The 25,060-nt window shown below is 38.4% G+C and overlaps 1 protein-coding gene across 5 annotated transcripts in view; it reads left to right on the top strand.

The window, feature by feature from the left end:
- LOC108697601 (nectin-1) overlaps nt 1-25,060 on the top strand; it is a 104,860-nt gene that overhangs the window by 4,171 nt on the left and 75,629 nt on the right. The window lies entirely within an intron of this gene.

Raw genomic sequence — 25,060 nt, 5'->3', positions numbered from 1 at the left:
CAGAACTCTGACCAACCCCTATACCTCCATCTAGTCTAGAGCAGTGCAGCACAGCTTCAGCCCATGGGCTATATTATGCCTATGATGCATACTGTTCCAATGCTTTATAAAATTCAATTTGCACTAATCATCCATCAAGTGACTACCTTAATATGCCTCCATCTATTTGTGGGGATGACATAGTATTAGGTAAACTGCAGAGTTCAGCAAATAGAAGTAAACGTTTAATGCTGATTTTATTGACTACATTTTGCAGTAGTTACAGTCACATATATTTTCTAAAACATGGTACTGACCGAGCAGTTGATGCATGAGCTTAATAATTATGTGGCCAAAAAATGTTAATAAGAAATAATGTTGTAACAAAAAGGTCAGGCAAAACTACTGTGCCAGCATGAAAGTGGGAAATGTAGCACATAGCCATGATAATGGGAGAGCGACCCCTAGGGGACAGAACCAGAGAACAGTCAAGATGATACTCTGATTCTGCCTGAACATAGGTATCCTTTAGCAGCAGCATTTATCCTAGCTGTATTTTAATAGCTTCTTGCAGCACATATATTTTTAGCCAGCCTTAATAACCATTGCATATTAATAGGGAGTCAACATAATTCAGTTTGTGCAGTAAATTTAAGCACAAATCTCTCTTTGCGAGCACCTCAGGGCACATTCTTTTCTGTTCGCCCAGAATATTTCGGATTCCCTCTGGTGAGTCTCAATATGTTTCTCAGAATAATAAATGACTGTGTATATTGCAGAAATATGTAATGTTAATCAAATGGAATCATAAATTCTTGATGTAATTGCTTTCTGTCGTAGTGTCACATTAAAATATGTGTAGTTGAGAAGGCTGAGAAGAGGATATACTGCTGTCAGAACAAACGTATCCAATCAACCCTGGCTGGTAAACTCCTTCCTTTAATTCCCCTGATAAGTCCCACAACACGTCTGTGTTTGTCTCTCTCCCTCTCGCTCTCTCTCTCTGTCTTTCCCCTCCACAACAACAAAGGCTTGTTCTCTGCATCTATACTGCAGCTTTTTGCTCCAATCACACATTGTCTGGACCTGGGTTTATTAGCCACAGACACGAAGATGCCCATATTACATCAAAAATGAAACAAAAAACTAATCTACATACTATAAACGTCCACTACTTATGGTAGTTGACTGGTCATGCTATTTATGGATCATGGATTATCCTCAACACACACGCATATATATATATATATATATATATATATATATATATATATATATATATATATATATATATATATATATATGTACCCTATGGATATTCCCCAGAGAGAGCATTGGAAGCAAAACATCAGCATTAAACATGCTAATTTATAAGCAGAGGGGCATTGCTCAATATGTACTTGCCAGTGGATCCATATATTGATATATATATATATATATATATATATATATATATATATATATATATATATATATATATATATATATATATATATATATATATATAGAGATACTTACAGGTGCAGGAAAGCACATTATAGAATAGCTGTGTTATTAGACTATAAAACATCATTCTCTAACATGTTATCAAAGCTGGGCTGCTGTTCACTAAGTGTATGGCTGTATGATAGGCAGAACAAACCATAGCTCTGGATATCACAACCAAGGCTTACTAAATGGTACTCAAACCCACATCCAAGGAAAATAAAGTTAATAAGATAGAACAGGTTGATTATTTACCATATGAATAGCTAAAGACACACAAAACACCTTACAGTTACAGACACAAACAGTAGGTTTAGTTCTCAAAAACACACACTGGGTTGACACAAACGTCAGGATTAGGCAGATGGAGTTTGGGAAAGGTTAGTGAATCCTCATTGGGGATTACACTGTCTGAGGATCATTCCTGCTTTTCAGTGCTCATTCACAGTAACATGAAAGCAGCGAGAGAGTATGTGTGGCTTCCTGCAGGGAAACAATCTGAAAGGATGTATATATCTTCTGACAGATAGCACTTCTGACAGGTATATTTTGCCAAGTCTGTGAAATCTCTCCTTATTATCATATATCACACTTGCTGAGAACAAAGTAACGATGCACAAATATCCACCAGGATGTGGCAATACGCCAAAAAATTAGATATGCAGCTAAAATGCGATAGGATTACATTTATTGAAGAGATATTCTATTAAATGTGACACCATTTGGAACCTATGGAAGAAATCATTTGCAACACTGTTGGGTTTATATAACTGAGCTTGAAAACACTGTTTTCTGATTTATATTCACCTAGGAAAATTGGTGGATTAATTCAAATTTCCAGTTTCAGGTAAGTATATATATTTACTTGGGTGTGCCTAACATTTGGCACCCCGAAGTGGTTAATGACTTTCCCTCTCCTTTAAATATGTCCAGTGTTTTAACCATGCCTCTGTACTTCCAAAGAAAGCCTACAACTGTCCCATAGTGCCAAGTGAAACAAGGTGGGGCAGCTTCTGCTATAACAATTGCAATTTCAATTGCAGCTTGTGTAGTCTTCCCCCAATGTGTTGTTCTAGGACTAGGGTTGCAACATTTTCTGGGAAAAAATACCGGTCATCCTATATTCTTGCCGTTTTTTCCTATTAACAACATTGGCAGCAAGCATAATTTTTACCAAAAAGAGGAAATTGTGTCCCAAAATGGAACACATGGGGGCACATTTACTAAGCTCGAGTGGAGGATTAGAAGTAAAAAAACGTCAAATTTCGAAGTATTTTTTTGGGTACTTCGATCATTAAATAGGCTACTATTACCTTCGACTACGACTTCGATTCGAACGATTCAAAGTAAAAAACGTTCAACTATTCGACCATTTGATAGTCGAAGTACTGTCTCTTTAAAAAAAAGTTTGACTACATACTTCGGTAGTTTGAACATACAGAGGTACAATGTTAGCCTATGGGGACCTTCCCCATTACTTTTCTAAGGTTTTTTTTGATCGAAGGACAATCCTTCGATCGATCGATTAAAATCCTTCGAAACGTTCAATTCGAAGGATTTCATTATTCGATCAAACAATTTTTCCTTTGATCGTTCTATCGTAGGATTTGCGGTAAATCCTTCGAATTCGATATTCAAAGTCGAAGGATTTTACTTAGAGGGTCGATTTCGAGGGTTTATTAACCCTCGATATTCGACCCTTAGTAAATATGCCCCATAGAGAGCAATCCATGTTACACGATTTCAGCAAGAATGTTTGAAGTTTGCAGATCCAGCAAATGAATAAAAACTTAAAGAGCTACTGGAGGGAACATGAGAGTTTGGAGGTAGTAGTAAGCAACAGTTGTTCTCAGTTTTCTGTCTGAATCCTTAAAAGTGCTGGGAATGTAAATTGACCAGTTGTCTTCTAAGTTTAAAAAAATAAATAAATAGGAAAATAAAGTTACTTAGGTTTTTAGATTAATGGTACATGGAAAGCATTTCACTGCCTCTGTGTGCCAATGGATAGATTTTGGGTACTTTATGCACTGTGTTTTCAATTGCACAGCTGACTGGCAATGCATCAGCCACATATGACTGCAGACAATTTGGTGCTGCTTTTGTTTGGGAAACTTAGAACTGTAGAGCTCAATGTATCCAAAACACAAAAACAAACTTGTATAATAGCCAACAGAGATGTTAGAAAATTGCCAGGACTCACTCTGTTTATTCTAGCTGCAGCAACAATCTTGGAGTCATTGATCTGGTTGTTTGGTTTTTGAGCCACATTTCTGCCTTAGCCAAAAAGTTTACAATTGGCCTGATGGAAACCAATATTTGGAATGGCCAAACTGGCATTTGAGACCCCTGCATGATCTTCTGATGGCCCTGTAGAGCAGGGATAGGGGAAGCAGTACTACTGGAAAATATAGAGCCTGGAAGATGAGGCCTGCTGTTTCTGAATAAGAAAAACAATTTATAGGTTTATTTTATATATCTCCCTCTTTAAAAGGAAATGTCGGAATGAATATATAGTCACACAACAAAAATCTGCCCACACAGCCATCAGAACAACACGACCAAATAAGCATCTGACAGTTATGTTCATATTATTATGTGGAACAAATAAAGATTCAGTTGGTCTATGACACCATTTCCATTCTGCAGTTTGTCTTTTATCTTCTGATAGTGATGAAATCTGCTGCTTTTGTAAACAAAGAGCTGGAAAATTACAATTACTGTGATTAGGTCCTGTCTCATTCCGTGGTATCACAGCTCCCAACTCTGATTAAACAGCACATTGGGGAGGGCGGTAGAACTGTGTCGTCTATAGCTAAATGAATTATGTATCTGCCACAGAGTTTTCTGCAGCTCTGAGCACTGATGTACCAGACAGAGGCATAGAATGGCCAAGACCGATGACAGGTTCCCCTGACTGCTATTAAGACAGCTTTGTTTGGATTGCACAGTGTGGGGCCTTTAAGGTGAAATTAGACGTGAGGTATAAAGGGCTGCTAGACCTTGCCTGCTACAAGTTTGTGCCAGTTTTTATAAACTTGGACAGGGCATGCTAAGCATTTCTAATTGGATTGTAAAGCATGCGTGCCATAGAGAGGCACCCTGTAGCATCATTATATATTTGGGTGTGTGCTGCATCTGCTGTATCTTTATTAGCTGTGGGAAAAGTGGGGACGTGGTGAATATCAAGTTTCTAAGTGAGGAGGGACAGGGTGAAAATATTTAAAGCATTGAGTTGTTGCCTTTTAATTCCCCTCAATGCATAGCATTTATTATGGAGATTATGCTGTGCAGCATAAAACAGCAATTTTTCTTCATTATAAAAATTACACAAAAATTTTCTTCTCATTGCTTTTTTTTCCCCATACAGCATTGTCATTAGTTAATTCTCCAACATGATTGGCTCCCACACATTTCATTTTTTATTTTTTTATAGAAATAACCTATTACTTTTCTAACACTGCTGCATGGAACAATTATCAAATGCCAAAGATTATCTTAAATCGCATCTTATTGTATTTTTGGGGATCATTGCTTCCGAAGTTCTGTTACTATTTGTTCTTCCTGTGTCAGGATGCTTTTCCTCCAGGCTTTGTGAATGTGATGTAATAGGACCTATGTTCCTGATTAAAGTACAAGGCATCTAAAAGATCCTTGAACAAATATCACTTTTGATCCATGATCATGAGTCACTAGGACCTACTGGGTTATCTAGTAAATATAAGCTTTTATTCAAAGCCTTAAACTGTAAGTGAGTGGGTCCAGCAGCATGCTTTTACACACAGGTTAGTTGCAGTTCATGTTCCAGTTTTCTAGAATCCTACTAAGAAGGAATTCTTCAGCCATGCATAACGGCTGACCCTGTTTCATTCAAGCTCATTGATCCCTATTAAACTGGCACCTCTGTGTATGGTAATCAGCATCAAGCCAATTCATTTTCATTCTAGTAAAAGAGAGAAATGGGGTCACTGCCAATCAGTTCTATCATTTCCATCTTCACGTTTTCAAAGGGTGCAGATAAATAAAAATCACAATATATAAAATATCTCCTGAAAGCAGTTAGATTAGAGCATGGGTAGGTAGGGCTTAATTTAGATTTCAGCAAGTTGATCTGCATCTGGAATTAAAGTATTAAGCCAAAACACTCCACAGGCAGACGGCACTTCTGGACAATGTTTATTGTGGTAAACTGCTGCAAACGGCCCAACGCGTTTCGGGATTAGATACCTTAATCATAGGCATTAGAGTGCAGAATGTCTTTGTGATATATGGGGCTATTTACTGTGACTGTGATTAAATACTCCCCCATGAATCTCTTAGAATCTTCAAGTGCATGAAGATCGAACTTCAAGTATTCGCTTCATGTAAAAGTTTGCAAAGCTGTGGAAAATTTCGTAAGTAAATTGGAGTCAAAAGACATTCTTTCCAATAGCATTACCCTATTACCCTAGAACCTAGATTGTTAGAGAAACTCATTTCCACAATGCTACCAGGGCCGGATTATCCACAAGCGCCCTAGGCAAATGGTTTTAAGGGCTAGGTTCAGTGGATGGCGCTGGCCATCGAGACCTGGGTCACACGTTAGCTAATTTACTAGCTGTTAAGTTGTAACAGTGCAGTTTCTCATAGCAACCAATCAACAATTAGTACTCATTTACAAGTCACAAAATTTAAGGACACATCTGACTGGTTGCTGTGGAAAACTGCAATGGTATAGTTTAACACTTAGATTTATAAACCAACCCACTAGTCTTTTGATTTAGGCCACACTTGACCACCTGTGCAAAACAGTATGGCAAGCTCACAATGTACTTTTTGTATTTGAAATGTTTTGGTAACCCAAAAAGTTAAAAACACATCTGATATTTGTTTTAGTTTACAAAAAATGTTTGGGTTAGATATGATCTATGTGTAAAATATATCTAAATGCCAGTATGGAAAGGGTCATGTGTTCTGTATATACTTTAAACAGAAGAGATTAGATCTCGATGTAAACATTGTTTTGTCAAAAGTAATTGGTCATATATGCAGTGGACAATTACTCATCAAGCATATGCCTTGCAGGGAAACTGATCTTCCGGAAATCTTAAACGTTTACTTTAAATGGCATAACAGTAGGTAAGTTTAACTTGTGCTCCTGAGAAAATAACTTGGGGATTTATAGAAGTCTTCATTGTAAACACAGAGATAATCACAGAACTACAAAGTGATACATGGAAAAGAGAGTAAAAAGATAAAATAACACACCAGTTATTATCATCTTTTTAAGGGAAAATATGCCCTATTTATTAGCACGTTTATTTTTTTACAATATCTGATGTTATTGTACAGCAAGTTAAGTCTGTAGACTCCATACAAGCACCATCAAGTCTGTAGATATTAGATACAATATACTGCAAATGGCTAGGGGGACTGTTAGCTAAGGGCAACAATTTCATTCTGCACTGTGCGGTATATTTTCTTCTTTAAGTTTTTTTTTTATTTAGTTGTTTACGATAGCATAATGTAAATAAATGCCATGGTAATTAGGGGCAACGCACAGATGTAGTTTATGAATATGGCTATTTTTTTGAGTAGATAATTACTTTTTGTGCATTTTTTTCCAGTCATGCCTCACTACAAAATGCCAGGGATTGTCTCCAAGAAAAGTCTGGAGCAGGCATACCACCCACTAGTTTTCCCATAGACTTTTCTTAGAAATCTTTTTGTGTTTTTCATTTGCTGGAAAAGACACACTTTGTTTAATACATTTCCACATTTATTTTCTAAAGAGTGTTTGGTGATTTTCTAATTATTGATTACTAAACAGACCCCCTAAATCAGATTATATACTATAAAGAGAAGTAGGAGTAGTTTGCTAAATCAACCCTTAAGCTCCTGGCACACAGGTTTGTACTCAGCACAGGTATTTTTAACCAGTAGTCATTTGGGTGCTTGTCTGCCATGTGAAAAGAGCCAATCGGGAATATGCCCCGTGTGCCATGGGACTTGTGGGCCATGAAAAATCTAGTCTGTTTACTAACCCATTTACATTACCCATTGTATCAAGAGGAAGGCTCAACGTCAGCTTTCTGACCCCATAATAAATTTAGAAATTGTTTTTGAAAAAGGAAATTTCACTGCATTTATGGGAATCAGGAAACAACATCGGGACACATTATTGGAACCTCAGTCCTCAGCACAGATTAGGAATTCCTGTCCTATTGCATTTCCTAAAGCTCACATGTTGTTTGCACTAGAGAGTTTGTGGCTTGGAACACTGCACTTTGCATAGTCTGATTAAATGTATTTGTGTATGTTATGTAGCTTGTGACTTTGAAATGGCTGTGATTTGTTAGCATACACATATCCACATACATATATTCATGTACTTAGGATAGGTTGGGCACACACACACCCACACATATTATAACAGATATATTGATTGCTCTGCCTAGTAACCAATACATTGCCCCCTAATTCTCAAACCTAGCAATCAATAGTTCTACTGTTTACAGTGAGAGCTGTGAAGATGTGGAATTCTCTCCCTGAATCAGTTGTACAGGCTGATACATTAGATAGCTTTAAGAAGGGGATGGATTGCTTTTTATTAAGTGAGAGAATACAGGGTAATGGGAGATAGCTCATAGTACAAGTTGATCCAGGGACTAGTCCGATTGCCATTTTGTCAGGAAGGAATTTTTTCCCCTCTGAGGCAAATTTTAGATGGGTTTTTTGCCTTCCTCTAGATCAACTAGCAGTTAGGCAGATTAAAATAAAAATTGAAAGGTTGAACTTGATGTACGTGTGTCTTTTTTCAACCTTACTTACTATGTTACTATGTTACTGTCTTTTTTTACTGTTAAAAAATAACTTGAAACTAACTCTTATTTTACATTTGCTACAAGTCACTGTATCAGAAAAATGCAGACCTTACAGGGAAAATATAATGCTGCAAATTAATATTTACGGGCAGATAATTTTTATCATGGCAGACAATTAGGAATTTGGGTTCATTTTTAATTGAGCAACAGACTGATCAGAAATACTTGCTGATTTTTGGTTTTTAATTTGTAGTAAATCAGCTCCAGTGAATAATAAATTTGTGCTTTGCTAATAATGGATCGACACGCAGTTGCACTCTCTATACAATAAATATCTTAAAGTCACCAGGAGCGTCATTTTTGCCGCCCCTGGTAACCAGTGGGGCACTGCCGTCTGAGACAAGTTGACACATTGGCACAGTGCCCCTGCACCTACCCCAGTACTCACATTCTAGACAGAATGCTTTTCACTGATACTATACAATTAGCCCTTTGAAAAGTGGGGGTGGGAATCTGGGCCAGTATCTTGAACTAGACATATTACCAGCTGAGAAGCTCACTCATTCATTAATTTGTTTGTAAGGGAAAGGCACGTTCCAGTGGTATGTGGTCAAGTACTCTAAGTATACATACTGCTGTTTCAGAGCAATTTATGGTTCAGATAAGAACCTAGTTTATCTAGTTTTGTTCTTTTAAATAGAGCATCTGTCAGTAACTGGTTTAGCAGTCCACACGAGCAGATTCGGGGAGATTAGTCGCCCCAGCGACAAATCGCCTCTTTTTCGGGGCGACAATCTCCCCGAACTGCCTTCCCCCTGCCGGCTAAAATGAAAATAGCCTGCGGCAATGCACACACGTCACTTCGAATGGGCAACTTCGGAAAACAAAGTGCCGTGTGTGTGCATTGCCGCAGGCGATTTTCATTTTAGCCGGCGGAGGGCAAGGGGAAGGCAGTTTGGGGCGATTGTCGCCCCCGAAGAAGAGGCGATTTGTCGCTGGGGCGACTAATGTCCCCGAATCTTGTGTGGACTGACCCTTAATTGCTGGTGCAATTAGCGAATCATTCATTAATATACTTGTACAAACATTAATCAAGCTAGGAATATTAATGTTTTCCCATGTGTTCCTTTGGAAAGTTACAGTGTTTTAACAATGAAGCAAACTTTGATCACTGATAATTAAGTTATATAGGTACATAGAGTTCACCTTCTACATATACTTTTTTTTAACAATACAATATATTTTCAATACATTATTAATACATTATTATCAGCCATTGTCCTTAGAATAATAGATGTGTGTCACCAATGGGAACAGCATGGATTATGGTACCACGTGTGTAAATTGGTTCCAGTGGAGAGTTAAATGGAGAATACCCATGGTTATCTTTTCACACAAATATATAAAACAACCCTATAAACTAGAGCAGTGCTGTGCAACTTTCTACATTTATAGGGGTAATTATTTTTGTATTACCATATGTGCCAAAGCCAGATTATATTAAAAGGAGATTTTATATTGTAACACTATTGCATTCAGTTTGCTCATTCAAGTTTTTCTTGTTATTCTCTTGTACATCAATTTTCAGTGCTTTTTGTTTATGATGTCTGATGCCAGTTGTCCTACCACATTTGATATAGGGGTACACATTAGGGGATCTACTGTCAGTGAGTTGTACAGCAACTTTATGAAAGCTAATCATTTTTAAATGATTTTAGGATGACTTTCAATATAACATATATTAACTTAACCAAGCACCTTTGTACTAGTTTCCCCCTTATTTGTTTTGATGTGTGCTGTTTTTTCTACAGCGCTGCCTTGTTTCCTGTAAGACTTTCACCCTTCATTTCCACTAAATAACTAGAAGTTCCATTACTGACCCGTGTCAATGTCCTCATGTGAATTTTTTCCTTTAACCTCTTGTGATGGAAACATAAATTTTTTAAACAAACAAGCCACTAGACAGCAGGACATGCAGCAGTTTTCAAGCAGAGAACTATAGCTTTATGGGGATATGCAGAGGTTTTATGTTGTTTAAATTGGTATGAGATGTATTCCAGTAGTATTCCAGTAGTATTCACATATTCCCACTGCATAAAAAGACTAATCTATTTATCCAATCTCCTCTTAGAAAAATTGCTTCTTCCAAATGAAAGTTAGAAATTATAAGGTTATGCGTCTATAATCTACAATCAAGAGTGGGGCACCTCACATTAGCTGTGCCTCAGAAGAACAGTAGGAAAATATCCACTTGATTGTTGCCAGACAAGATTTTTGCACAGTTTAGTAACTAAGGAGGATCATAATAGATTTATTTTCAAACCAAGGGTTTTTCAGATTTTCCCAATAGAAATCTGTCCAATACCCAATCAGATATACAGTAGGTATGTCAGGCTGTTTTCTTGGTCTCACTCTAGAGTGGGCTGTAAACTGCGTGTGGTGTTTTGCCTTATTTGCATTATGGTGGCTGACTTGGAAATTAGCTGAGTATTATACTGGCATCTTAATTACTGAAAATGTGGATGTAGCAGTAGATTTTTTTTTTAAGTAGAGAAAACAGTTTTGTATTTTAAGGGCAATGACACAAGGACAAATATTTGGGAAATAATCGGAATTCGTGGTCAGTCTCCAACCTTTCCCAACTGAATTCACTTGAAAGAGATTGGGATATGAATGCCTCTATAGGCAACTGTAGATGAGTGCTGATGTGACATAGCTGCATAAGTGTCTTATTATATTGACCCCTGTCTATCTCTTCTATATAAAACAAATGCTATGCTTGTTTCCCTGTAGGACATTTACTCATCCACTGCCATTCATTATTGCAGTACTACAGCTCACAAAATCTCCCAGTCTGCAAGCTGGTTAAACTAAAATCAATGGGTAGTTATGTACAAGATCAGATAGGTAATAAACTAGTGCTAACCCATTACTTTGGTGCTATGTTGCCATGTTGTTTCAGCATGCCAGATGTGTTCTTTGGGTGTACAGGGGCCTTGTAATTACCACAAGATCAAAGTACAGGCCATCCCTTTTTTTGCCAAACTGGTTGTGCTGCTGTTGTGTGCAGTGCCTTGCAAACATTTGAGTGAGACCATTGAAATCACAGCCAGCCAGGCACTCCTAGTAGCACTACTGAAACAAATTATTTAAAATGAAGGATACATTGAATCTAGGATTGCGCAAGACTGCAGCATTTATTACAGGATATGGCCACATTGTTAGTGCTTAGCTAAACTGATTCCAAACTGTAAAAAATGGGTGTTTATAAAGCACTGGACAAATAAAAGTGTTCTGGTATTATATAGAATCTTTAAGGATTCTTTATTGTGCCCATCCCTATTTAAATTTGACTTTATTACAGAAATGTCTTACATCAGGGCTTTCCAAATAATCGCCTGGGGTTGTGATATAGACCTATACAAATCTATAGAATTGTTTGTATGATATCATCATTTATACAGTTGCCAAATATGACATTTATGATATAATTGGCCCAGTCTGTAGGAAAATGTAAACAGCATATTGGGAATGTAGGAGTTTGAAATAACTGCTAGTAATTGAAGCCACATACTGTATATCTTGTGGCAGATAAACATCCCAGATAGCCCAAGTCTTGGTATTTTCCTATTAGATTTGCTTTATTTACGAACTGCTTCATTTCAGAAACTCTTCTCTATATAGTGTAAACTCTACCAAGCAGGGCCCTCTTTAGATCTTGTATTGAGTAGTATTTGTACAGTATGTAATCTGTATGTTTCATATACACAGCCTTTCATTGTACAATACTGTGACATATGTTGATGTTTTATAAATACATGCTAATAACAGCAATAGATGCCCAAAACACTAGAAACTATAGCCATTATCTTAATAGTCAGAGTTGCAGAAAGCTCTAGAAATTTTAGGAAGCCTTTTCTCAAAATGAACTATACAAAGTATCAGGATCAGCAGACCTTTCTTCAAATGATCCGAGATGCACAAACAGCTTTGGACTGAGATTCAAATTGACCCTGGCATTTTAAATACACAGAGGCCCAATCTGCCTCACACAGGCCCAATAAATAGTGAGTGCCTATGGCATCTTACAGCAGCCCCTCTGGCATTTGCCTGAATCCAAAGACTGCCAGTCTGGGCCTGTGCGTTAGGTTAGATAAACCCAAAGGCAGTGCTGTTTGAATAAATGGAAGGCAAGCTCATGTCTGATACACTTTGTTCAGTATTCCAATATTAATATAAATTGTGTCACCAAAACAGAGAATCTGATTTTAAACAAAGTCCATTGTCTTAGTTAGTGATTTAATTATAACCAGATGAAAATGAGTTGAGCCCTCTAGCTCTTAACCTTCCTTTTAACACTTTTACCAACTAAATGCTTTAATTGTACCTTTTGGCTCAATATATATGGATTGGGTGTGCATGGCTGTCAGTGGCACTTGGACACTAGTGTTTATTGATGATGTGACACAGGACAGAAACAGCCTAATAAATACTGAGGTGTTCAGAGACATACTGTCTGCTCAAATCCAGCTAAATGCAGTCAAATTGATTTTCATAATACAGATGGACAATGACCCAAAACATACAGCCAAAGCAACCCAGGCATTTATAAAAGCAAAGAAGTGGAATATTCTTGAATGGCAAAGCCTCGTGAGGCAATTTCGAGCGACTTTGAAAAACGTATTGCCTCATGTGAATAGGCGCAGGCGACTTTAGCGCTAGCGGGTACGAGATACCAGCAAGCCATTCAGGGAGTTTGGTCGCCTCAAAGACGCGGCGATTAGTCGCCAGACGACCAATCTCCCTGAATCTTCCCGTGTGGCCCTAGCCTAAAAAGGAGGAAACCCAGAAGCTGGTGATGTCCATGAGTTCAAGACTTCAGGCTGTCATTGGCAGCAAAGGGTTTTCAACCAACTATTAGAAATTAACTTTTGAGACCCTAAAATGAAGTAATTGTGTTAAAAAAGACTTTAGTTCCTCACATTTTTATGCAATCTTTTGTTCAACCCACTGAATTAAATCTGAAAGTCTGCAGTTCAACTGCATCTGAGTTGTTTCATTTAAAATTCATTTAAAATTCATTGTGGTAATGTACAGAACCAAAATGAGAAAAAAGTTGCTTCTGCCCAAATATTTATGGACCAAACTGTAATACAATAAACGTGGTTGTATAAAATGACCATTCTTGCATACTCCTGCATTAGTGGGCTGGCTATTATTAGTCTAAGCAATGCATAGGTATATAGAAGTGATGGCATGGCATGTTTTTTGTGTACTAACCTGCTCTAACATGTTCATAAATGTGCAAAGGAAGGAAGTGTGACGCTGCTGAACCATCCACATGTGAGCGTGTGATTATAGGCTTGGCTCACAAGCATGAAATAAGGAATAAAACAATCCGTAGGTCAATGGTCCCAGCATTAGCTCACCTCTGACTCACCTGTACTCCCCCTTTTTTGGCTGCTTTAAACATGATTTCACAGTTCCGCTTTTCCTGCCAAGTCTATGCGGCTTCATCAGAGAGCTAGAAACTGGCAGAACTGCAAAGAACAAGAAGCACAATAGTACTAAACACAAAATTCTACCTACAACAAACAACTTCTTCCTTTTTCCATTGATTTTCCGTAGTTGCATATCACCTTTGTTTGCCTAGTGCTAATTCATCTCCTCTTTTTTAACCCTCTCCCATCATTCCACCATTCCTCTTTTCACTCATTATTTTTCAGTATCTCAATCCTTTATTGAACAGAATTTGATCCTGTTGTTATCTGATAAAGCCATGTAAGGTATGGAGACCGTGTGGTCATACATTTCCCTCCTCCCATTATCTCTCTCACTCATCCTTTTGTTCTTTCCATACACAAAGTAAATCTTATATAATTTCAGACAGAACTATTATAGATTTTCCATGTCCTGCTAAATATATACACCCCTTGTTGCATTTTCACTTATGCTTTCAGTGAGTCTTAAGGTGGCCATACACAGAGAGATTGCCAAACAAGCGGATCTCTGCCCAATATGCCCACCTTGAGTCCGACCGGATTTTTAACCCTGCCCAATCGCCGTCTGGCCGACTTTATCCCAGATATCGATTGGGGAAGCACGTCGGCGTGCCTCATACATGGGCCAATAAGCTGCCGACTCGGCCTGTCTGCAGCTTTTATCAGCCCGTGTATGGCCACCTTTAAGCTGGCCATACACAGAGAGATCCACTCATTTGGCGATTATAAAGACAGGAATCTCATCCCGATATGCCCACCTTGAGATGGGTGACATCGGGCTGATCGGATTGTGGGCCCTAGAGCCCAACGATCGGATTATAATGACAGGTATACTGGCGGTCGAATCACAGGCCCGATCTTCGGCCAGATATCGACTTGGTCTGTCGGCAGCTTTTATCAGCCCGTGTATGGGGGCTTTAAGGCCTTATGGTACAGGCCTTATGGTACAAGGTACAGGCTGTTGTTCAGGCTGAGAGAAGCAGATCTTCTTAGTGCCCCTGCTCCATTGATTTGAATTAGATCAGCCTGTGTGCAGTCACACACTGATCTCAGCTTTAGCTCCGCCATGTGTGACCGCACACAGATTGATCTGATTTAAATCAATGGAGCAGGGGCACTGAGTAGATCTGCTTCTCTCAGTCTGAAGCAGCCTGTGTGTCCATAGCCTAGTCCCTCTTTGTCTATTCGTTTTGGAAAGCCACGCCCCCTTTTTCTCCACCACCTCCTCATTTATCATTTTCCCCCTTCCATCCCCTTTTTGTCTTTAGTGATTACTAGTTTGTTTTGTTGCAAGGTCCACAAACATGGATGTAAAAGTTCAGAGGAGCACAGGGAGTCAGGGAGGTTATTTTGTGGGTATATTTCAGTGTGTTCCATGTAATATGGATAAAAGTATGTAGTGTTGGACAGGGCAATATTATGGCATCATAGATGCTTCAAGTTGCTTCAATATGTCACTGTACACCATATTTTGTGTTGCACCTATCTCCAGCCTTAAAACATAAATTACAGGACAATTTAATTATGTGCCACACAGTTTAATTTGGTAGCTACAGGGCCATTTTCAAAGTGGCTTTAGCTTGACATTTCACCCATCTCCTTCCTCTGGGAAATTGTTGCGGTTGTGGAGTTAAATCACTCCATCCTTTCTATACTGTGGATGGAATTACAATTAGATCAATGACATCTGGGTTAAGCAGAGAAAACCACCCAGCACCTCCCACTGGTACAGAAGTATAAACAAGTATTCTTGTGCAAACTTGCATTGGAAAAGGGACACAGAGAACAACACACTTACACACCATTTCTGAATGAGATTTCAGTTCTATGTGCAGTTTTAGCTGGCGAACTCCTATATAACTATGCTGGCTTGAATATTTTTTTTGGAATATTTGTACATAAAAATATGATCATTTGAAACAGGGTATGCACTAAATAAGGGATTGTCCACTGTCTGATAAAGTAAAACTCCCATCGGCTTAACCATACACTATCACCAAAATAATATGCATATTAAATCAGGGTGGCTGGTGGGTGCAGGGCCCACTGGGGTTGCTGCCCCAGGGGCCCCCCACCCCCCCTACAGGGGCCGCCCACCACCTGCCCTCCCCCGACTGTGCTTAAATTCAACTTACCTTTAGTGTATCGGGGGAGGGAGATCAGCAGCCTTGGGAGCACCAGTGGGGATTGGGTCTGGGCCAGCAATGTCCTCCCTGACATTGGAGTCTCTGGACACAACCACCAAGGGGGACCCCTCCTTAGAGGAGGCATTAAGTACAGAATTCTTCTCATTGCAGTGAATTCTGGTTGGCCTTGCATCTCAAGTAAAAGGTCTCTTCGCCTTGCATTCCCCTGCTTAATTTTCCTGCGTTCCACAACAGGGGAGTGCAGAATGAAAAGCAGCCTGTTTTTCCTTATAGCCTTGTACTGACACAGGCGCATCCATTTCATTTGTGCCCTCTCCAGCAAAGAACAGAGAAAAATTCTCCACCGGGGAATGCAGGGCAAACCACTCGTGTGTAAGAACCCTAAGGCACAAGCCAGTGAGGTAGATGTTTCACTTAAGGAACACCTCTAGTACCACATTACTCCTGGTGCTCTGTACACAACAAAGTGCACAATGTTGAACATATTGAATGTGACCCAGGGGATGATCCGCTTATGTGACCCCAGAAATGCTTGGTAAAATGAAGGTATTCCGGAAAATATTTGGCATTGCACACCAGAATAATGGATGCTTGTGCTCGATTCATTAATGAGTCCCCAGGAGTGTAGTATAACTTGTATGTTAACCCCTAGTTTAACAGAACATATGCACACATAAAATTAGTTGCTTGCATTTAACAGATATAATTTTTTACATTTAAAAAAAAACCTTTTGTGCAACAATACAATACGGAGAATTTTAACACTGTAGTAAAAAGACAGACTCCAGTTGTGTGTTTATATTATACTGATTGGAAAATTGCCAAAAACAGAGTCCTGCTTAAGTTGGGAAGCTGGTTTGTCTTAATTAAACAGGCAATATGCAAAGTCCCAAGCACACATAAATGCAAATAAACTGGAAACAGCAATTAAAAAAAATATATGCCCCAAGAAGTGCTTCCTTTTAGCTTCTGTGGAAATGTAATAACAACAGATTTAAGTGGGAAGTGCTGCAGTTCTAAGTTATAAAATGGTACATAAAATTGTGGGAAAGTCACTCCTATATTGCGGCCATAAAAAAGTAGTATAGCGTATTGATGCTATCAACACCTATCCGAAGTTGTGAACACTAATGATGCAAGGAGTTCCATGCTGCTTGGGGTAAAGTAAGGCTTGAAATTACACTGTAATTACACAAGTATTATGCAGATTCTGACATTAAATAGCACAGGGAAATGGGTAGACGGTAGAGGCTTGGTGGTTCTTTTGTGCAGTTATACTTTATGTTGTGATATGCTTCATAGTTTAGAAGTTCTTTGCATGCCCTCCTCTTGTCATTTTTATGGATGCTTGCTCAGTTTCGCTGTGTGTTTATTTATCCAGTAGGCCATAACACCAATTTCATACCATAAGTGTTCCTACTCCTCAGAAATAAAGGAAGTGTGAAGACAGAATTTACTCAAGAGGAAAGTCGAATGGCCTAGAAAGATCAAATGATATTCAGTATAAAATATTAAATTAAATTACACTGTGCTTTTATTGTATTAGGTACATGTACTGTATTGCTGATACAGTGTTGTTGGTAGGCAACCATATTTGTGTGCAAACAATTCTCAGTACTTGAAGTGTGCAAACCATTTCCAGCATTCAGTAGAAAATTGATTCCCAGTCCCTAGGAAAGGTAATGGTAACTACTTGCTTGCACATATAGACCTGCAAGCCAAACGTTACACAACAATAAAAAGGCCTATTTTAGCAATATGACATACATACTATACATAGAATTATTAATTTTAAGTAGTTTTCTTGAAAGGAAAGCAGTTTTGCATAATGCTCCTTACTTCTTACCATGAGCATGTAATCTCATGGTATCGGCAGTTATTTTAATCTCTGTATCATAATCTAACATTGCTGAACATTATTTTTTGGGGTTCTGTACCAGTCCAATGCAACCATAGCCCTTTAACAGTGATGTTCCGTGCCTTCAAAGGTGTCTCCAGTAGCTCCCTGACATCTTTTCTGCTGATTTGCAGCATATGCTCAATGCCTTAGCTTACTGACAACTTACAATATAGCGTAAATGTAGAATATGAAAATATGACAAGGCTGATAACAAGTGCATCTTTCATCAGAATGAATAATCAGCCCTGTAGCATCAGCTTCTTTGGCAGGCAAAATCTAATTTTCTTCTTGATGATTCGCAAGGACCCCTAAGCTTAACTTCTCAACGGTTGTCCAGAGCACACAGAGCATCCAAGTGACACTGACATTCACAAAATGGCCTAACAAAATCTGATATGGAAAGCATCTATGCACAATTTCGAAGGCCTGGGTCATTTCTGTTATAGGGATACTGAACATCTAGGCTAGTGCAGTAAGTTCAGTATAAAAAATATTTTTTTTTTTACCAAATAAATTTTTAGGCTTTAGTTCTGCTTTAAGTGTCTTCCTTACGTCCTTAATAGAACTGTTCAATGTAAAAATAAAAACTGGGTAAATAAAACTGTGCAAAGTAAAACATGTTTTCAATATAGCTAGTTATCCAAAAATGTAATGTATAAAGGCTGGAGTGACTGGATGTCTAACATAATGGCCAGAACACTACTTCCTGCTTTGAACTCTTTGTTTTCTACAGATTGGTTGGCAGGCAGTAACCAATCAGTTGCTTGAGAGGCCATATGGGTCATAACTGTTGCTTTTGAATCTGACATCTGCGTTAAGGATCAAAAACAAATTCACTGAACAGTTATTTCCTATGTGGCCCCTCTGAAGGGCTCACTCTAGCCTTTATACATTACATTTTTGGCTGACTAACTATATTAGGATTTTTTTTATTTTGCACAGCCTAGTTATATGGCTATTATGTTAGACATCTGCTCACTCCAGCCTTTATACATTAAGTTTTTGGCTAACTAACTATATTAGGATTTTTTTTTAATTTTGCGCAGCTTATCTATATAGCAATTTTTTACGCTGAATTGTTCCTTTAAGTGCCTTCCTTGACAATTAACATCAACGAGCCCTGTACTTTACTTTTAGACATACTAGTTTATTTATTATGGGAGCTAGAAAAGTAGACACCACAAATATGTTGCAAATCTTAGATTTAAAAGGTGTGAATGTGTGTAAATCTGCACCTGAAAACAAAAAAATATCTTGAAATTAGGATATATTTGAATTTCATTAGATTTTTGGAATATTTCATTATTAGAATGAGAAACTGCTGCTCACACCATTTGTATGCTGTTGTTCGTTTTGGCACAGGTTTTGCAATTAGTAAAAGTATTAGTTTGCCTGTACTATGGATATACAGTATATACTGTATATAGAATTTCATAAGCAATTTCATCCACTCGGAAATGGAAAAGGGCTATGGCATATGTATTATAAAATAATGCTATATTTGTAAGAATAATCCTCGGATCGTTAGTTTTAGGGATAAACTGCTGAATTACATTTATGAGTTGATGAGTTTTTCTCATGTCTAAACCCCATTTAATTTGAATAACCTTAAACCAGTTTGACAGCTTCAGGTATTAACAAGACACCACATGGATTATCGTTTTGTTTGAAATCATGTGTCATGAATGGGTCAAGTGGACCAGATGGCAATGACTTAATGAGACTAAGAAGAATATTTGACTTGCAGTTAAAAGAGGATTACTGATGGAACCAGCTTTTTGTGTAGGTGTTGTGGTCATTCCTGTTAAATTAAAGCTTTTTTGACAAACAAATACAACATTTCTTAAGTAGACTGCCTGTGTTCGTTTTAATTTTAATAACCAGCAATGTGTGCAAAGGTGTCTGGCCTATGATGACTAATTAGGCCTCATTTGCAGAGCCAAACGCAGCATGCAAAATGCACAAATAGGCTGTGATCTGCATTCGCTACATTCGCCCATCTGCTAATGGCTTCAAGTCTCTGCGTTCAATTTTGGAGGGCAGAGCCCTTGGATCCAGCTCTGACTGCATTAGTCATTGCAGGATCTAAGAGAGATGGGAGTTTCATAGGTGTCCATTTGCCCGTGCTCTAATTGCCCCTACGTGCAAGGTAGGAAGCAGCAGGGCACACAGCCCATATCAGGTCCCTGTCCTTACCTCCTACCCTAAAGGTGGCCATAGACATTACACTTACGATCTTTCCTGAAAAAGATCTTTCCAAGAAAGGTCATTCATTTCAACACACACGTATAGAGCTGAATGGTCAGATATACAGGTAGAAACAATAGAACAATGGACAATGTTTCAGTACCTTCAAAGATACCAATCAAAAATTTCCAGCCAGCCCAATCGTCAAGCCGACTGCCAAGTCTTTTGACGATATCAGTCGGATCGCATCCCATCATACATACATCGTACGAAAATTAATTTTGCATAAAATTATCGGTGCATCAATGGCCACGTTTAGGCAAACCACAGCAAGCACCAGGACCACAAGTTCTCCCCAGAATAATCACTAGGACTCTTGCACTTGTTCCCCCCCAGGGATAAGAATGACCCCATTATCTATTTGTTCCTCCCTTTTAAGCATGAGCAAAAAAACTACTAGGAAGTTCTTCCCCAAAAATCATGCCAATACACTGGTGCCCTGCAGAAGGCAATTGCATCTCTGTATATGTACTGTACATTTACCCCTATGCACATCAGTGTAGGCTTTCTTTATTGAGAGCTTGGGTGTGGAAGGTGCAGTTAGTTAACCTCTTTATGTTGAATGAGTGCTCAGCTCTTCATCTCTTGAGTTTCAACTCGTGAAAAAGAGTTCAGACCAACAGATTTTAGATAATATTAGATTTTAGGTAATATTTAGAAGGTTGCTCTACACTGGGCAATACTCTTAGGCATCAAACCATCTGCCCAATGGGCTCAACATATGCTGTAAGAGTGGCCCTTCATGGTAATGTCACCTTTCTATTTTTCCATTCATTTGAGCCTAAAGCCCAAACTTTTGGATAGCAGAAAGTGAAGAGGAACATGCATCTCCTCTTCACTTCTTCACCTGCAGAATCACCATACATTAGGTGATATGATGCATAGCATACAAACCTACTGATATCCAGAATACAAATGGTTCACCCATTAAACACTTACCAAAACTTTTCTGTGATTAAATTGTTATGCTTATGGCCAGCTAGCTTTTTTCAAAAATAACTTTAACCCTAGGGGTATAACTTGCTGTGATATTCACATACTTGACCCACAGTGGTAAAACAGAAGCACAGAGCTTCTGTATTCTGTAATTAGAAATTACTCTTAATTGCTTAAGATTTATTAAAGGAGATTGATGTCTCTCACTGTGTATTGACTGCTCCAAACAGTCAAAGGAGCACGGCAAAGTTTAGCAAAGGAGGGCTATGAATAGGATGAATTTGGAGGGGTGCGACAAGGAATATCACCCTGCATACCCAGATCTTAGATATTTAAGTTGCTGCTGTAGCAAAATTACAGCTAAATTCTTTTTGTTTTCTATGGCTTAGTGCATGTGAATTCCCTCTTTAGTATTGTGTCGAAGATCAAGTGACAACTTTCACTCACGCTGACAGCTGCAGAAGAAATTTTATGCCCCACAAAGTTGAGACATTTTTGGTCTTACGACAGTGATTCCTTTAAAGTTTACTTCTTTGCCAATAAGAAGAACACAAATTTAAGAAAATCACCATAATGCAAAAAATCGATAGCCCATGATATGCTCTGTTTCTTCAAGATGTTTGGGAGATGCCACTGAGCTTTTGTAATTAAAACCCCAAAGATCTCAGGAATTTTTCCAAGCTGTAATATTATTTAACTGGAGATTTCCCTTTGAAGACATTTTTATTTGATTCCTCTTTTGACCTTACATGCAACCTTTTGCCTCTGCCCATTATTGAAAGTGCTTCCTTTTGTCAGTAAGAATTTAACCACCTGTGGGTATCATATTATGTTTCCGTTCTGCCTCCCAGACCAGGCAGCATATTTGTAGGAGAAACTTATCAGTCATACACTAAGAGAAACTGCCACTCTAACATTTTCTGCACTGATAGATGTTTTTGTCATGATTAGCCAGCTTATCAAAGCAATGTTCCCAGAGGCAGTGATCCTTTTGAAGTCACACAGAACTGTCCAACCTCAGACTGGCAAACTGAAATCCAATTTATAAACTAATTGTGTCTTAAAGTGCTAAAGGGGGTGGAGGGAACAGCAATTGCCCCAAATACATTAGATAAACATTCTATTTAACCCTCAGCAATGCTACAATTTAGTACCAGAAATACAAAACCATTGGCTAACAAGCTATAGGGCCATTTGTTCACATATTACCTAAAGCTGCTAATAATGGATGAACGAATTTCCTAGGATAAATGCACCCTTACATTAAAACAACCTTTTGGAGAGAGATTGCCTAGATTACAATTTTCTGTAGGTGCTGATTAATATAAACATTTGTAGGTGTAGGTGCTGATTAATATAAACAATTAAGGGTCTCCTCTGTTCAGCTAACACCAGCGACCTAATTAGCCATAACAATAGAGAGAATTTAGATATTCCCCTTCAAAGAAACACATGTTAAATCCTGTAAAATAACAGTTTTTTCTAAAGTGTGAAAACTCAGATCAGGATCAAATAAAGTGCATATGCGTCAGTGGTATCAGACAAAGCAAAGCATGCTCATGTTTGGAGGCGTTTAATTCAAGACCCCTGAACCATTTATAAATAGGAAATGCTAGCATTCTTTTAGCTTTCTTCAGCTGTACTGGTATTACTATGTGATGTAATACTATGTGTGTGCATGTGGTTCAGGGTACAGTTCATTGAATGGGAGAACTACAGGAGCTTTCATATAATAATGTTTTCCAGTCTGCCAGGAATCTCCTTGTTCAGCAGCAGGGCACCTCCAGCAGCCTCTGCGGGACTTAAAAACATTGATTTGTTAACATGCCCTTCATTTGTATGGCATGCTGTTTTACACGCGGTGCAACACAATTCCTGTCCCTAAAGTGCCTTCTGGGCCAACTAAATAAAAATTCTCTGTAACTATCACCTGAAAAAGGTGTAAGCATGCAATATTTCCCTGCTATTTTCAGACAATTACCATCATCCACTTTAAAATTGTTGCCAATCACCTATTGTACCTCTGAGTATTTTTATAATCTTTTGCTCATTTTATATTCATTTATGTCAGATCATCAACCCGTGGGAGCTGTATTTCAGCAATAAGTGATGCACAAGGTTGCAGATCCCAGATATATGCCATGTGGGTGTTGAATTATAATATATAAAATGCTAGAATTTGCTGACATGAATATTTTCACAGTCCATAATGCCCCATATTTTCATTGCAAATGCCATTTTACTGTTCATGTCTCTGCAGTAAGGAACACTGTAAACAAAGCGCTTAGATGGGAACACAACAAATGATGACTGTACAGGGCTATTGGGAGCACACATGCAAATTGCATCCTGTAACTGCAGTAAAAAAAACTCACTATTTGTATAAGTTTATGCAGTTTGTCTCTGGAGTGTTAACGCATAGCAACACATAAGACCTGCTTTCATTAATCGTACAACTGGTTGCTTTGGAATATAACTCTGGGGTTATATTAGATGTATATTTCTAATGCCTTTACTTGCAGTAGACCAACAGATACAGGAGGCTAACTTTCTCCGGGGTATTTTATGAATCCACCACATTAAATTTCCATCATGCATGTATTAAAATGCATTAGTACAAGGTGCTTTCATTCACTTTGAATATGCGTAAAAGACCGAGTGCCTTCCTTGCTCTTGTTTTCATGGGCTCAGCAGGTTCAGACACATCCCTGGTTGCTCCTTCCACAGCTCTCTTTATTCCCACCCCCCCTTGGGAAAGCAGGTTTGTGTAGGCAGGTTGAAACACAGATATACCTGCAAGAGTCTTGGGAAGTAGAACAGGGAGGGATCGAGGGGGTTGGTAGACTCAGAGAACCTGCTGACAGGGCTGATTGTTTGTCATCGTTGATATATGGGCGCAGCACAAATGCATTTCTACTGATTATGTGCCCATTCATTCTAAGGAAATCCACTGCAAATCCTGTATATAAGGATGGGTTGAATTTCTTCTTTGTGGTCAGGGTTCTTTAGAGTTGTCCAAGCAGGATTGAGAGGAGTTGTAGATATAAGAGTGCGGGAACTTTTTGTGTAACTCGATAAAAAATGTTGCAGGCAGCACAGTGACAGCAATCTATAGTAAAGGGACTGTGTATGTGGGATAGCAGTAATAGGGGGAGAAAGTAGCACAACACATCAGAATGCTCAACCTGCTGCCTTCAGATGTTCATGAACCCTCATGTTGAGGACCATGGCCATAAGTTGGACAGTCTTACTATACCTCAATAAAAGGGCTTCAAGCAAAACAACCATTAGAGAAGGTCCTGTTTGTGCCAATTTATATATTAAGAATAGCCAGGAAATGACACTAGCAATTACACTAGCCACTAACTACTACACCACTTACTTAGTTTTTGCCTCCCTCGTTGAACTACATTTTCTGGGGGCAGAATCAGCATTTTCATTAGCAAGTGCTGGTTCTCTGAATAGAAACTGTGGGGTGGGGTGAAGAAGTAAAAGAAAGACAATTTGGAGCCCATTTACTTAACTTGAGTGAAGGAATAGAATAAAAAAAACGTTGAATTTCGAATGATTTTTTTGGCTACTTCGACCACCGAATTAGCTACTTTGACCTTCGACTTCGAATCGAAACGTTTCGAACTAAAAATTGTTCGACTATTCGACCATTCGATAGTCGAAGTACTATCTCTTTAAAAAAAACTTCGACCCCCTACTTCGCCACCTAAAACCTACAGAGGTGCCATGTTAGCCTATGGGGAAGGTCCCCATAGGCTTTCTATCGATTTTTTGGGTCAAAGAAAAATTGTTTGATCGATGGATTAAAATCCTTTGTATCGAACGATTCTAAGGATTTAATCGTTCGATCAAACTATTTGCGGTAAATCCTTCGACTTCGATATTCGAAGTCGAAGGATTTACATTTGGCAGTCGAATATCGAGGTTTAATTAACCCTCGATATTCAACCCTATGTAAATCTGCCCCTTTGTGTAAATAAATAAGTGGTTTGAATAGGAATTAATTACAAGTGGAAAAATACAAATACTTCTACTTTATGACACAGGGCTGCT

Source organism: Xenopus laevis, chromosome 7S (genome assembly GCF_017654675.1).
Source record: "Xenopus laevis strain J_2021 chromosome 7S, Xenopus_laevis_v10.1, whole genome shotgun sequence".
NCBI lineage: Eukaryota > Metazoa > Chordata > Amphibia > Anura > Pipidae > Xenopus > Xenopus laevis.
Note: the sequence above shows the minus strand (reverse complement) of the source record. Positions and strands in the feature narration are given on the sequence as shown.